This window comes from Dendrobates tinctorius, unplaced genomic scaffold (genome assembly GCF_039654945.1).
Source record: "Dendrobates tinctorius isolate UK_male_01 unplaced genomic scaffold, ASM3965494v1 ptg000158l, whole genome shotgun sequence".
NCBI classification, from domain to species: domain Eukaryota; kingdom Metazoa; phylum Chordata; class Amphibia; order Anura; family Dendrobatidae; genus Dendrobates; species Dendrobates tinctorius.
Window position 1 is genome coordinate 42,738,632 of NW_027361825.1, and position 11,369 is coordinate 42,750,000.

The following is an 11,369-nucleotide window of genomic DNA, read 5'->3' on the forward strand; positions in this document are numbered from 1 at the left end:
GAGGAATTAAGCTTGAATTTACCAAGAAAATATAAAGACAATGTGATCACATTTTGATTCTGAAGATGGTAATTGTGGAGAGAGAGAGAGAGAGAAAGAAAGATAGATTAAGAGAGAGAATGGGTAAGGTGTCTTTCTTTAGATCAAAAATTTATACACATGCTGAGAGACAGAGATGTTAGCGTGTCATAATCATCAGAGTAGGTAAGATTCTAGAATGTAAGAAAGCTGTTCTGGACCATGGGAGCATGAATGCAAGGGCCTGACTTCAGATCAGAACATTGAGTGTTTGAGTCCAGTTGTGGTAGTCTGTTTCCATGTTCTTTTTGGAAAAAATGTATACACATGCTGAGAGACAGAGATGTAAGCGTGCTATAGTAATCAGAGTAGGTAAGATTCTAGAATGTGAGAATGTTATTATGGAGCATGAATGCAAGCATCGTTAGCTAAGGAGGAATTAAGCTTGAATTTACCAAGAAAATATAAAGACAATGTGATCACATTTTGATTCTGAAGATGGTAATTGTGGAGAGAGAGAGAGAGATAGAAAGATAGATTAAGAGAGAGAATGGGTAAGGTGTCTTTCTTTAGATCAAAAATTTATACACATGCTGAGAGACAGAGATGTTAGCGTGTCATAGTCATCAGACTAGGTAATTTTCTAGAATGTGAGAATGTTATTCTGGACCATGGGAGCATGAATGCAAGGGCCTGACTTCAGATCAGAACATTGAGTGTTTGAGTCCAGTTGTGGTAGTCTGTTTCCATGTGCTTTTTTGGAAAAAATGTATACACATGCTGAGAGACAGAGATGTAAGCGTGCCATATTAATCAGAGTAGGTAAGATTCTAGAATGTGAGAATATTAATCTGCACCATGGAGCACGAATGCAAGCATCGTTAACTAAGGAGGAATTTTGCTTGAATTTACCAAGAAAATGTAGACAATGTGATCACATTTTGATTCTGAAGATGGTAATTGTGGAGAGAGAGAGAGAGAGAGAGAGAGAGAGAGAGAGAGAGAGAGAGAGAGAGAGAGAGAGAGAGAGAGAGAGAGAGAGAGAGAGAGAGAGAGATACATCAATGGGTAAGATGCCGTCAGGCTTAAGATCAGGGTTTTGAGGGTTCGGGTCCCGTCATGGCAGTCAGTTTCCACGTGTTTTTTGAAAAAAAGTTTATTCTTATTCTAGACCAAGGGACCACGTACTCAACCATCATGTGCCATTCAAAAGACTGTTTGGCCTAATGAATAAAGTGTCTGACTTTGGATCAGAAGTTTGAGGTTTCAAGTCCTTTCGTGTTTGTGGCATTGTCTTTCTGCACTCTTTTTGAAAAAAATTTAAATGTAGTGATCGGTTGTTATGAAAGCCTCATGCGCCAATCTGAAGAGCAAGTGGCCTATGGAAAAGGCGTCTTACTTTGGGTCAAAAGATTGAGGGTTATCATCCCTTCATGGTCGTAGCAGTCTCTCTCCACATGCTTTTAGAAAAAAATGTACAGATGCTGAGAGGGTTATATGACAGTTTAGAAAGAAGGGTCAGTTGTAGACAAGTAAGGACACAAAAAGCAGCTGTCAGAAGTGGGATTTGAACCCACACCTCCATTTGGAGACCAGAAAACCCAGCTCTGTGTGGGGAAAGAAATCATTCTTGAGTCTGGCGCCTTAGACCACTCGGCCATCCTGACCAACTGCATTGTGGGTGCTATAGCTATTCCCATTCGGTTAACTAAGGAGGAATTTAGCTAGAATTTACCAAGAAAATATAAAGATAATGCCATAACGTTGTGATTTTGAAGATGGAAATTTTGGAGAAAGAGAGAAAGAGAGAGAGATAGAAAGATAGATTGAGAGAAAGTGAGAATGGGTAAGGTGTCTTTCTTTAGATCAAACATTTATACACATGCTGAGAGACAGAGATGTTAGCGTGTCATAGTCATCAGACTAGGTAAGATTCTAGAATGTAAGAAAGCTGTTCTGGACCATGGGAGCATAAATGCAAGGGTCTGACTGCATATCAGAACAATGAGAGGTTGAGTCCAGTTGTGGTAGTCTGTTTCCATGTGCTTTTTGGAAAAAATGTATACACATGCTGAGAGACAAAGATGTAAGCGTGCTATAGTAATCAGAGTAGGTAAGATTCTAGAATGTGAGAATGTTATTCTGCACCATGGAGCATGAATGCAAGCATCGTTAGCTAAGGAGGAATTAAGCTTGAATTTACCAAGAAAATATAAAGACAATGTGATCACATTTTGATTCTGAAGATGGTAATTGTGGAGAGAGAGAGAGAGATAGAAAGATAGATTAAGAGAGAGAATGGGTAAGGTGTCTTTCTTTAGATCAAAAATTTATACACATGCTGAGAGACAGAGATGTTAGCGTGTCATAGTCATCAGACTAGGTAATTTTCTAGAATGTGAGAATGTTATTCTGGACCATGGGAGCATGAATGCAAGGGCCTGACTTCAGATCAGAACATTGAGTGTTTGAGTCCAGTTGTGGTAGTCTGTTTCCATGTGCTTTTTTGGAAAAAATGTATACACATGCTGAGAGACAGAGATGTAAGCGTGCCATAGTAATCAGAGTAGGTAAGATTCTAGAATGTGAGAATATTAATCTGCACCATGGAGCACGAATGCAAGCATCGTTAACTAAGGAGGAATTTTGCTTGAATTTACCAAGAAAATATAAAGACAATGTGATCACATTTTGATTCTGAAGATGGTAATTGTGGAGAGAGAGAGAGAGAGAGAGAGAGAGAGAGAGAGAGAGAGAGAGAGAGAGAGAGAGAGAGAGAGAGAGAGAGAGAGAGAACATCAATGGGTAAGATGCCGTCTGACTTCAGATCAGAATTTTGAGGGTTCGAGTCCCATCATGGCAGTCAGTTTCCATGAGTTTTTTTGAAAAAAAGTATACACATGCTGAGAGAGAGATGTAAGCGTGTCTTCGTCATTGGACTCAGTAAGATTCTTATTCTAGACCACGGAACCATGTACTCAAGCATCACATGCCAATCAAAAGACCGCGTGGCCTAATGGATAAGGTGTCTGACTTCGGATTAGAAGATTGAGGGTTCAAGTCCCTTCGTGGTCGTGGCATTCTCTTTCTCCACACTTTTTGAAAAAAAGTATATATACTGAGCGTTTGTTACGAAAGCATCATGCGCCATTCTGAAGAGCACGTTGTCAAATGGAAAAGGCATCTTACTTTAGATCAGAAGATTTAGGGTTATCATCCCTTCATGGTGGTGGCAGTCTCCCTCCACATGCTTTTAGAATAGAATGTACACATGCTGAGAGGGTTATATGACAGTATAGAGAGACATGTCAGTTTTAGACAAGTAAGGACACTAAATGCAGCTGTCAGAAGTGGGATTTGAACCCACTCCTCCATTTGGAGACCAGAATACCCACCTCAAGGGAAACAGAACACTCTTAAGTCTGGCGCCTTAGACCACTCGGCCATCCTGACTAACTGCGCTAAGAGTGCTAGAATTATTCCCATTCAGCTAATCAAAGAGAAATTTAGCTACAATTTTCTTGAAAATGTAAGAACAATGTCATTATGTTTGAGAGAGAATGAAGAGAAAGCAGAGAGACAGAGAGAACGAGAAAAAATAAATAAATGAACGGATAAGGCGGATTCTGACCAAACGGGGGGGTGGGGGAGAGAGAGAGAGAGAATACATCAATGGGTAAGATGCCGTCAGGCTTAAGATCAGGGTTTAGAGGGTTAGGGTCCCGACATGGCAGTCAGTTTCCACGTGTTTTTTTAAAAAAAGTTTATTCTTATTCTAGACCAAGGGACCACGTACTCAACCATCATGTGCCATTCAAAAGACTGTTTGGCCTAATGAATAAAGTTTCTGACTTTGGATCAGAAGTTTGAGGTTTCAAGTCCTTTCGTGTTTGTGGCATTGTCTTTCTGCACTCTTTTTGAAAAAAATTTAAATGTAGTGATCGGTTGTTATGAAAGCCTCATGCGCCAATCTGAAGAGCAAGTGGCCTATGGAAAAGGCGTCTTACTTTGGGTCAAAAGATTGAGGGTTATCATCTCTTCATGGTCGTAGCAGTCTCTCTCCACATGCTTTTAGAAAAAAATGTACAGATGCTGAGAGGGTTATATGACAGTTTAGAAAGAAGGGTCAGTTGTAGACAAGTAAGGACACAAAAAGCAGCTGTCAGAAGTGGGATTTGAACCCACGCCTCCATTTGGAGACCAGAAAACCCAGCTCTGTGTGGGGAAAGAAATCATTCTTGAGTCTGGCGCCTTAGACCACTCGGCCATCCTGACCAACTGCATTGTGGGTGCTACAGCTATTCCCATTCGGTTAACTAAGGAGGAATTTAGCTAGAATTTACCAAGAAAATATAAAGACAATGCCATCACGTTGTGATTTTGAAGATGGAAATTTTGGAGAAAGAGAGAGATAGAAAGATAGATTGAGAGAAAGAGAGAGAATGGGTAAGGTGTCTTTCTTTAGATCAAACATTTATACACATGCTGAGAGACAGAGATGTTAGCGTGTTATAATCATCAGACTAGGTAAGATTCTAGAATATAAGAAAGCTGTTCTGGACCTTGGGAGCATGAATGCAAGGGTCTGACTTCATATCAGAACAGTGAGAGGTTGTGGTAGTCTGTTTCCATGTGCTTTTTGGAAAAAATGTATACACATGCTGAGAGACAAAGATGTAAGCGTGCTATAGTAATCAGAGTAGGTAAGATTCTAGAATGTGAGAATGTTATTCTGCACCATGGAGCATGAATGCAAGCATCGTTAGCTAAGGAGGAATTAAGCTTGAATTTACCAAGAAAATATAAAGACAATGTGATCACATTTTGATTCTGAAGATGGTAATTGTGGAGAGAGAGAGAGAGATAGAAAGATAGATTAAGAGAGAGAATGGGTAAGGTGTCTTTCTTTAGATCAAAAATTTATACACATGCTGAGAGACAGAGATGTTAGCGTGTCATAGTCATCAGACTAGGTAATTTTCTAGAATGTGAGAATGTTATTCTGGACCATGGGAGCATGAATGCAAGGGCCTGACTTCAGATCAGAACATTGCGTGTTTGAGTCCAGTTGTGGTAGTCTGTTTCCATGTGCTTTTTTGGAAAAAATGTATACACATGCTGAGAGACAGAGATGTAAGCGTGCCATAGTAATCAGAGTAGGTAACATTCTAGAATGTGAGAATATTAATCTGCACCATGGAGCATGAATGCAAGCATCGTTAACTAAGGAGGAATTTTGCTTGAATTTACCAAGAAAATATAAAGACAATGTGATCACATTTTGATTCTGAAGATGGTAATTGTGGAGAGAGAGAGAGAGAGAGAGAGAGAGAGAGAGAGAGAGAGAGAGAGAGAGAGAGAGAGAGAGAGAGAGAGAGAGAGAGAGAGAGAGAGAGAGAGAGAGAGAATGAATATATCAATGGGTAAGATGCCGTCAGGCTTAAGATCAGGGTTTTGAGGGTTCGGGTCCCGACATGGCAGTCAGTTTCCACGTGTTTTTTGAAAAAAAGTTTATTCTTATTCTAGACCAAGGGACCACGTACTCAACCATCATGTGCCATTCAAAAGACTGTTTGGCCTAATGAATAAAGTGTCTGACTTTGGATCAGAAGTTTGAGGTTTCAAGTCCTTTCGTGTTTGTGGCATTGTCTTTCTGCACTCTTTTTGAAAAAAATTTAAATGTAGTGATCGGTTGTTATGAAAGCCTCATGCGCCAATCTGAAGAGCAAGTGGCCTATGGAAAAGGCGTCTTACTTTGGGTCATGTTAAATATTAATAATTCGTTAAATATTTCTTATTACACCCAGTTCTGTAGAATGCTTTAGCTTACATGACATAGGCTATTTTTAAGCTTGGCTCATGGTAGAAATGTCAGCTCACTACATATTTAAGTTTAGCCTTGAGGTAAATGTCAAACTCCATATATGTAGAGACCACGTGCTTTAGGAGACGTATATAATTCATGGCTAACTGTAGAGGTCGCTCTTCTTCTTCCCTCACCATCATGAGACACAGACGCAAGATGACATAACTCAACAGCTGGTATGTTACTTTATTACGAAGAAGCCGAACTGAGAGACAGACGCCATTTGCCATGTGAGATCCCGGAGAGAAAGAAGAATACATGCTGCTTTGCTATGAACAATGGACAATATCTCTTTCATTTATTTTTATTCACCTGTTTTTCTGTAATAACCTTTCTTTGATGGAAGAATCCAAATAAACCACTATATTTTTATCTGGTAACTAGTCCTGAGTATTTTACAGGATATGCATTATTTTACATTGGAGAGCCAGCCAGATCTGAATTTTTGTACTTTTTTGCGGATTTCCCTCAACTTGCCCACACGGGGGATTGGACTTTGCTAACGTCAAATCATATGTGCAAGTTATCGGGAATTCCACTACTTACAAGAATCACACAGAACCTAGAAGTAAGAATTGCCAGATAGATTGAGAAGTACTACAAGTGCCAAAGTGCCAGACGTGCTGAAACCAAGACAAGAGCCCAGCGTTGTCTATCAAAGAAACAAGCTGAGAAATTTCAAGGTAAGAGAAATGGATGTAATTAATTGTCTTGCTAAGCAGAGTAAATTGAAATTTAAGTCTGTAGACAATTCTAATTCAGAAGTTTTATGGTTAAGTTTATATGCCGAGTGTGAACTCGAGAATCAGAGGTTAGATTCTAAGTTTTTCAATAGAGAAAGAGAGAGATTAAAAAATATTCTACAGATGGTAGATATATTTCATAGATCTGTGTCAGAGAAATCCAAAAATGATTGTTGTGATGTTCTCGAGATTGGCTGTAAAGTTAGGGAGATTGACTGTAATCAAGTGTCTGTAGCAGCCATTGAAGGTGACCTTGCAGACGTGGAACAAGATGGAGAAGTAGGAGGAGACTTCAGAACTGACGTAGAGGACGTACAAGGGAAAGACGTACCACTAAAAATAGAAGACTCACAGGCCCAAATCCGAAGTAGCGTGAGGAAGAATTTGATAAAAATATGCCAAATAATACCTGCTTATGACAACAAAATAGATGTTTGTAGAAACTCTGAGATTTTTGAAAGTTGTGTTGATAAATTTGATTTATCTAACGAGGAGAAGAATCAGTTGTTCAAAATGTGGATCCCTGTAACCTTTTCCAGGAGATTGACTTTAAAGTTATCTGGTGAAACACATGAGAATTTAACTGATAAGGACAGATTAAAAATTCTCATTTTTTGTTCATCAAATGAAAATCATCCAGATATTGATATTCTTCAAAAATTAAGGATTGGTCGGAAGGAATGTATTTTTACGTTCATGTCCATATATGAACGTTTGTATAGAATGCTGAGTGAGAATGTCAAAACACCGTCCCTCATAAGGAGTTTTGTAAGCAAATTTTGGTTTCTAAATCCTGCATCTCGTGTTATTGCGTCACAAAAAGATTCTTTGTTTGAATGTGCGCAATCCCTTGATTTTGCCAGAAAACACGAGAATCGTGAGAGGAAAGTAAATTGTGCTAATTTTGTAAAGACAGGCAGAGTAAAATCTTATCAGAAGCCTGTATTAGCAAAACCTTCTAAAATGAGTTTTCCCCAAATTTATGAAGAACAAAGAAAATCACATGTTTGTTATAAGCCATATGGAATGATGCAAAAGAACACCGAAAAGATACAAATTGAATTAAGAAAAATGATGAGTTCTGATCTTCTTCCTGTAACAAAGATGGCCGAATTTGACAGACAGAAACAGGTGGTGAGTGACATCATGGCCTGTAAACTGAATACTCTGCTCCAAGAATCTATCAGCTTTAAAATGGCAAGAACCTTTCAGGATATTTTTTGCAGAGAAATAAGTATGGGTTTAGGAATTGGCTAGGAAAAAAGTAATATATATTGTGTAACAGTGTTATACAATTAGTGAGGTATATGTAATTATTTTATAGAGTATAATCCTGTAGTTTTATAGTTTGTGGATATATACATATTCATACAGTATATGCAGAGTGTTTGTAGAAGTAGAAATAGTAGAACTGTATTTTTTAATGAAAATTAAAATCTACATCAGTAATAATATTTAGAATTATGAATATGATATTAACCTTATTTTTTATGTTTCCTTAGAATTTTCATTTCAAAGCAGGACTTAATCGGGAAAAATTCTCTTACAAGGATTTATGTCTTTATTTACACAGGAAGTTGCAATAATTGCATGATATATATATCTAACCCTTAAAAGGAAATAACTAATTGCATTTTTTAATGTGTTCTGTGTGTGTGCTTTACTGCATGGTTTGAATGACAACCTCAACAGGTGAAAATTTCAACTTTGTTCTAATAATACCAGTATACTATGTCCCTGTTCTTAGGAAAAGAATTTTTAAGGGGGTCTCAACTTTTGCAAACCAATGGAATTTTTTTCTAGGCCTAAATGTCAAGTATAGCTATACATATACATATATTTATGTCATGTGGGGAATATTCAAAGAAATATTAAGACTAAATTGAAATAGTTTACAATGCATTGATAATTAGGATAATTTGGGTTAAAATACGTGTATTCATCACACCTTCGTATGTGAGGTATTTGGTTTAAACTACACAGTCTGAGTGACAGTGACTGAGTGTATGAGCAGCTGCTGAGCGAGTAATGTGATACGTTTGTGAGGCCTCAGGATCCTGAATGCATGAGAGAAAGGAAAAAAACCCCAAAAGCTTTTATCTTTAGGAGAAATATGCAGATCAGTTAAATTATTAGAATATTAAGATACATAATGAAATATTATCTATACAACATATATTTCTATATTTCTATAGTAATTATTATTTCTTGATTTAGTTAATAGTGGATAAGTGCAAAGTGCAATCGCACATCAAAATGGTTTATGCAAATTAATTTTTCCGAAGGATAATTTTATGATATTCAAATTAATTTTAATGGTTACACATCTTCAGACAAATAAATGGTATAAGCAAGTATAAATTCACATAATTTATACATTAATTATTTTTAATTTTGGTTTTGATAAATGAATTATTTCATAGAACAATATTTTTTGGTATTAAGGGGAAAATATGTTTTTGATCCTGACTACATCATCACATTTGATTAATACTTCTTCTTCACACATTTTAATAGGAAAAAATATTAATAAGGTACAATGGTATAAGTATTGGGTATAATAACAAGTATTATAAAGAGTCATTTCTTTACACTAAGAGAAATTACATGCAAAGTTGCATAATTTGAATATTTTGATAACACAAGTTTATGACAATTATGAAATAATCCAGATCATGGAAATATTAAGGGTATATGTTACTGAAGACATAACTACTCTGCATCAACATAAAGGCCTTATTCTTATTTTTATTTTTATTCTTATTTTTCATTATTTTTAATTCTTTCACCAATATTTAGTAAAGTAATATCTACTGAGAATATTGCTTCATTAAATATAGCAATTATATGGTTCTATTACTAAGGAAAATGTTTCACTTCTGAGTTATATGCAACAATTCTTTTATTCATTCATTCGCTCACTCATATATTCTTATTTTGGTTCATGGCTTTACATTCCTACATATTATTAGTATAATAAATATATTCCTTATTAATAAAGATGAAAACACTGGTTACATAAAACACAGTGACACCTATGGGTTGAAAAAGGTAATTACACCTATGACATAAAAAAATGTTCTTTCACATGAAAAATGCGGATAATAATGTATTATCGTTTATTATTTCAAATATTGAAATCCATATATGGTACAAATTCTGATAATAATTATATGGATATTACTGATTGCTATGGTACGCTGTGATATTATGGGATAGGGAAATTGCCAGATTTGGTATAGAATAGGGAATGAAGACTTCAAGCAAGATACTGAAATTATGTTAATAAAGACTTTTCACATTTCTAAACTTCATTGATTTTTATCAGTTGCAAGAAGAAGAATGCCGCGATCCAGAAGTCCCAGAAGGTAACAAAGCTATGATTACTGAGTAATAGACTGTGTTAATTACAAATGCAGTATCCACCACTGACAGTCACAAGTGCAGGTTTTTAAAGATGACACTGCACAGATATTAAAGCTGCATAGACTTTGTTTTCGTATTAACATTTGAAATTATGGACTTTGATTTGATACACAACACAATTTCTATATGCTATAGAAAAACTGTGTTTTTAAAAGAACCAAGAAGAAGACAGAAGACATCAAAATGAAGACCAGATGACACCAGATGATGATGACTGGACCTGAGATGCTTCAATTTAGACTTAGGGAAGTATAATTATACATATTTTATATGAATATTGTTCACGGCTTACCATAACATGAATTCACATCAATTATGTCATTGAGTACTTATAACGGTAATCTAATATTATTATTATTATTATTATTATTATTGATATTAAATTATTTTGTCAAAGAAGAAGAAAAGAAGAAAAAAGATCGTTATATTTGAGGGTTCCAATTAATGTCTGTCTCCCTCAAAAGGGGGAATTGTTAAATATTAATAATTCGTTAAATATTTCTTATTACACCCAGTTCTGTAGAATGCTTTAGCTTACATGACATAGGCTATTTTTAAGCTTGGCTCATGGTAGAAATGTCAGCTCACTACATATTTAAGTTTAGCCTTGAGGTAAATGTCAAATTCCATATATGTAGAGACCACGTGCTTTAGGAGACGTATATAATTCATGGCTAACTGTAGAGGTCGCTCTTCTTCTTCCCTCACCATCATGAGACACAGACGCAAGATGACATAACTCAACAGCTGGTATGTTACTTTATTACGAAGAAGCCGAACTGAGAGACAGACGCCATTTGCCATGTGAGATCCCGGAGAGAAAGAAGAATACATGCTGCTTTGCTATGAACAATGGACAATATCTCTTTCATTTATTTTTATTCACCTGTTTTTCTGTAATAACCTTTCTTTGATGGAAGAATCCAAATAAACCACTATATTTTTATCTGGTAACTAGTCCTAAGTATTTTACAGGATATGCATTATTTTACAGGTCAAAAGATTGAGGGTTATCATCCCTTCATGGTCGTAGCAGTCTCTCTCCACATGCCTTTAGAAAAAAATGTACAGATGCTGAGAGGGTAATATGACAGTTTAGAAAGAAGGGTCAGTTGTAGACAAGTAAGGACACAGAAAGCAGCTGTCAGATGTGGGATTTGAACCCACGCCTCCATTTGGAGACCAGAAAACCCAGCTCTGTGTGGGGAAAGAAATCATTCTTGAGCCTGGCGCCTTAGACCACTCGGCCATCCTGACCAACTGCATTGTGGGTGCTACAGATATTCCCATTCGGTTAACTAAGGAGGAATTAGCTA

General features: G+C 36.4%; 5 non-coding genes across 5 annotated transcripts; 1 reads left to right on the plus strand and 4 right to left on the minus strand.

Moving 5' to 3' along the window:
• Positions 1-1,570: 1,570 nt before the first annotated feature.
• TRNAL-CAA (transfer RNA leucine (anticodon CAA)) lies at positions 1,571-1,685 on the minus strand. Its single transcript has 2 exons — positions 1,648-1,685; positions 1,571-1,616 (listed from the first exon to the last, which is right to left on the minus strand). It is a non-coding gene; the product is annotated as a tRNA-Leu (tRNA).
• Positions 1,686-3,020: 1,335 nt separating this feature from the next.
• Positions 3,021-3,093, plus strand: TRNAR-UCG (transfer RNA arginine (anticodon UCG)). Its single transcript has one exon. It is a non-coding gene; the product is annotated as a tRNA-Arg (tRNA).
• A 267-nt stretch (positions 3,094-3,360) lies between these two features.
• TRNAL-UAA (transfer RNA leucine (anticodon UAA)) lies at positions 3,361-3,471 on the minus strand. The gene is made up of 2 exons: positions 3,434-3,471; positions 3,361-3,406 (listed from the first exon to the last, which is right to left on the minus strand). It is a non-coding gene; the product is annotated as a tRNA-Leu (tRNA).
• A 707-nt stretch (positions 3,472-4,178) lies between these two features.
• TRNAL-CAA (transfer RNA leucine (anticodon CAA)) lies at positions 4,179-4,293 on the minus strand. The gene is made up of 2 exons: positions 4,256-4,293; positions 4,179-4,224 (listed from the first exon to the last, which is right to left on the minus strand). It is a non-coding gene; the product is annotated as a tRNA-Leu (tRNA).
• Positions 4,294-11,195: 6,902 nt separating this feature from the next.
• Positions 11,196-11,310, minus strand: TRNAL-CAA (transfer RNA leucine (anticodon CAA)). The gene is made up of 2 exons: positions 11,273-11,310; positions 11,196-11,241 (listed from the first exon to the last, which is right to left on the minus strand). It is a non-coding gene; the product is annotated as a tRNA-Leu (tRNA).
• Positions 11,311-11,369: the final 59 nt, after the last annotated feature.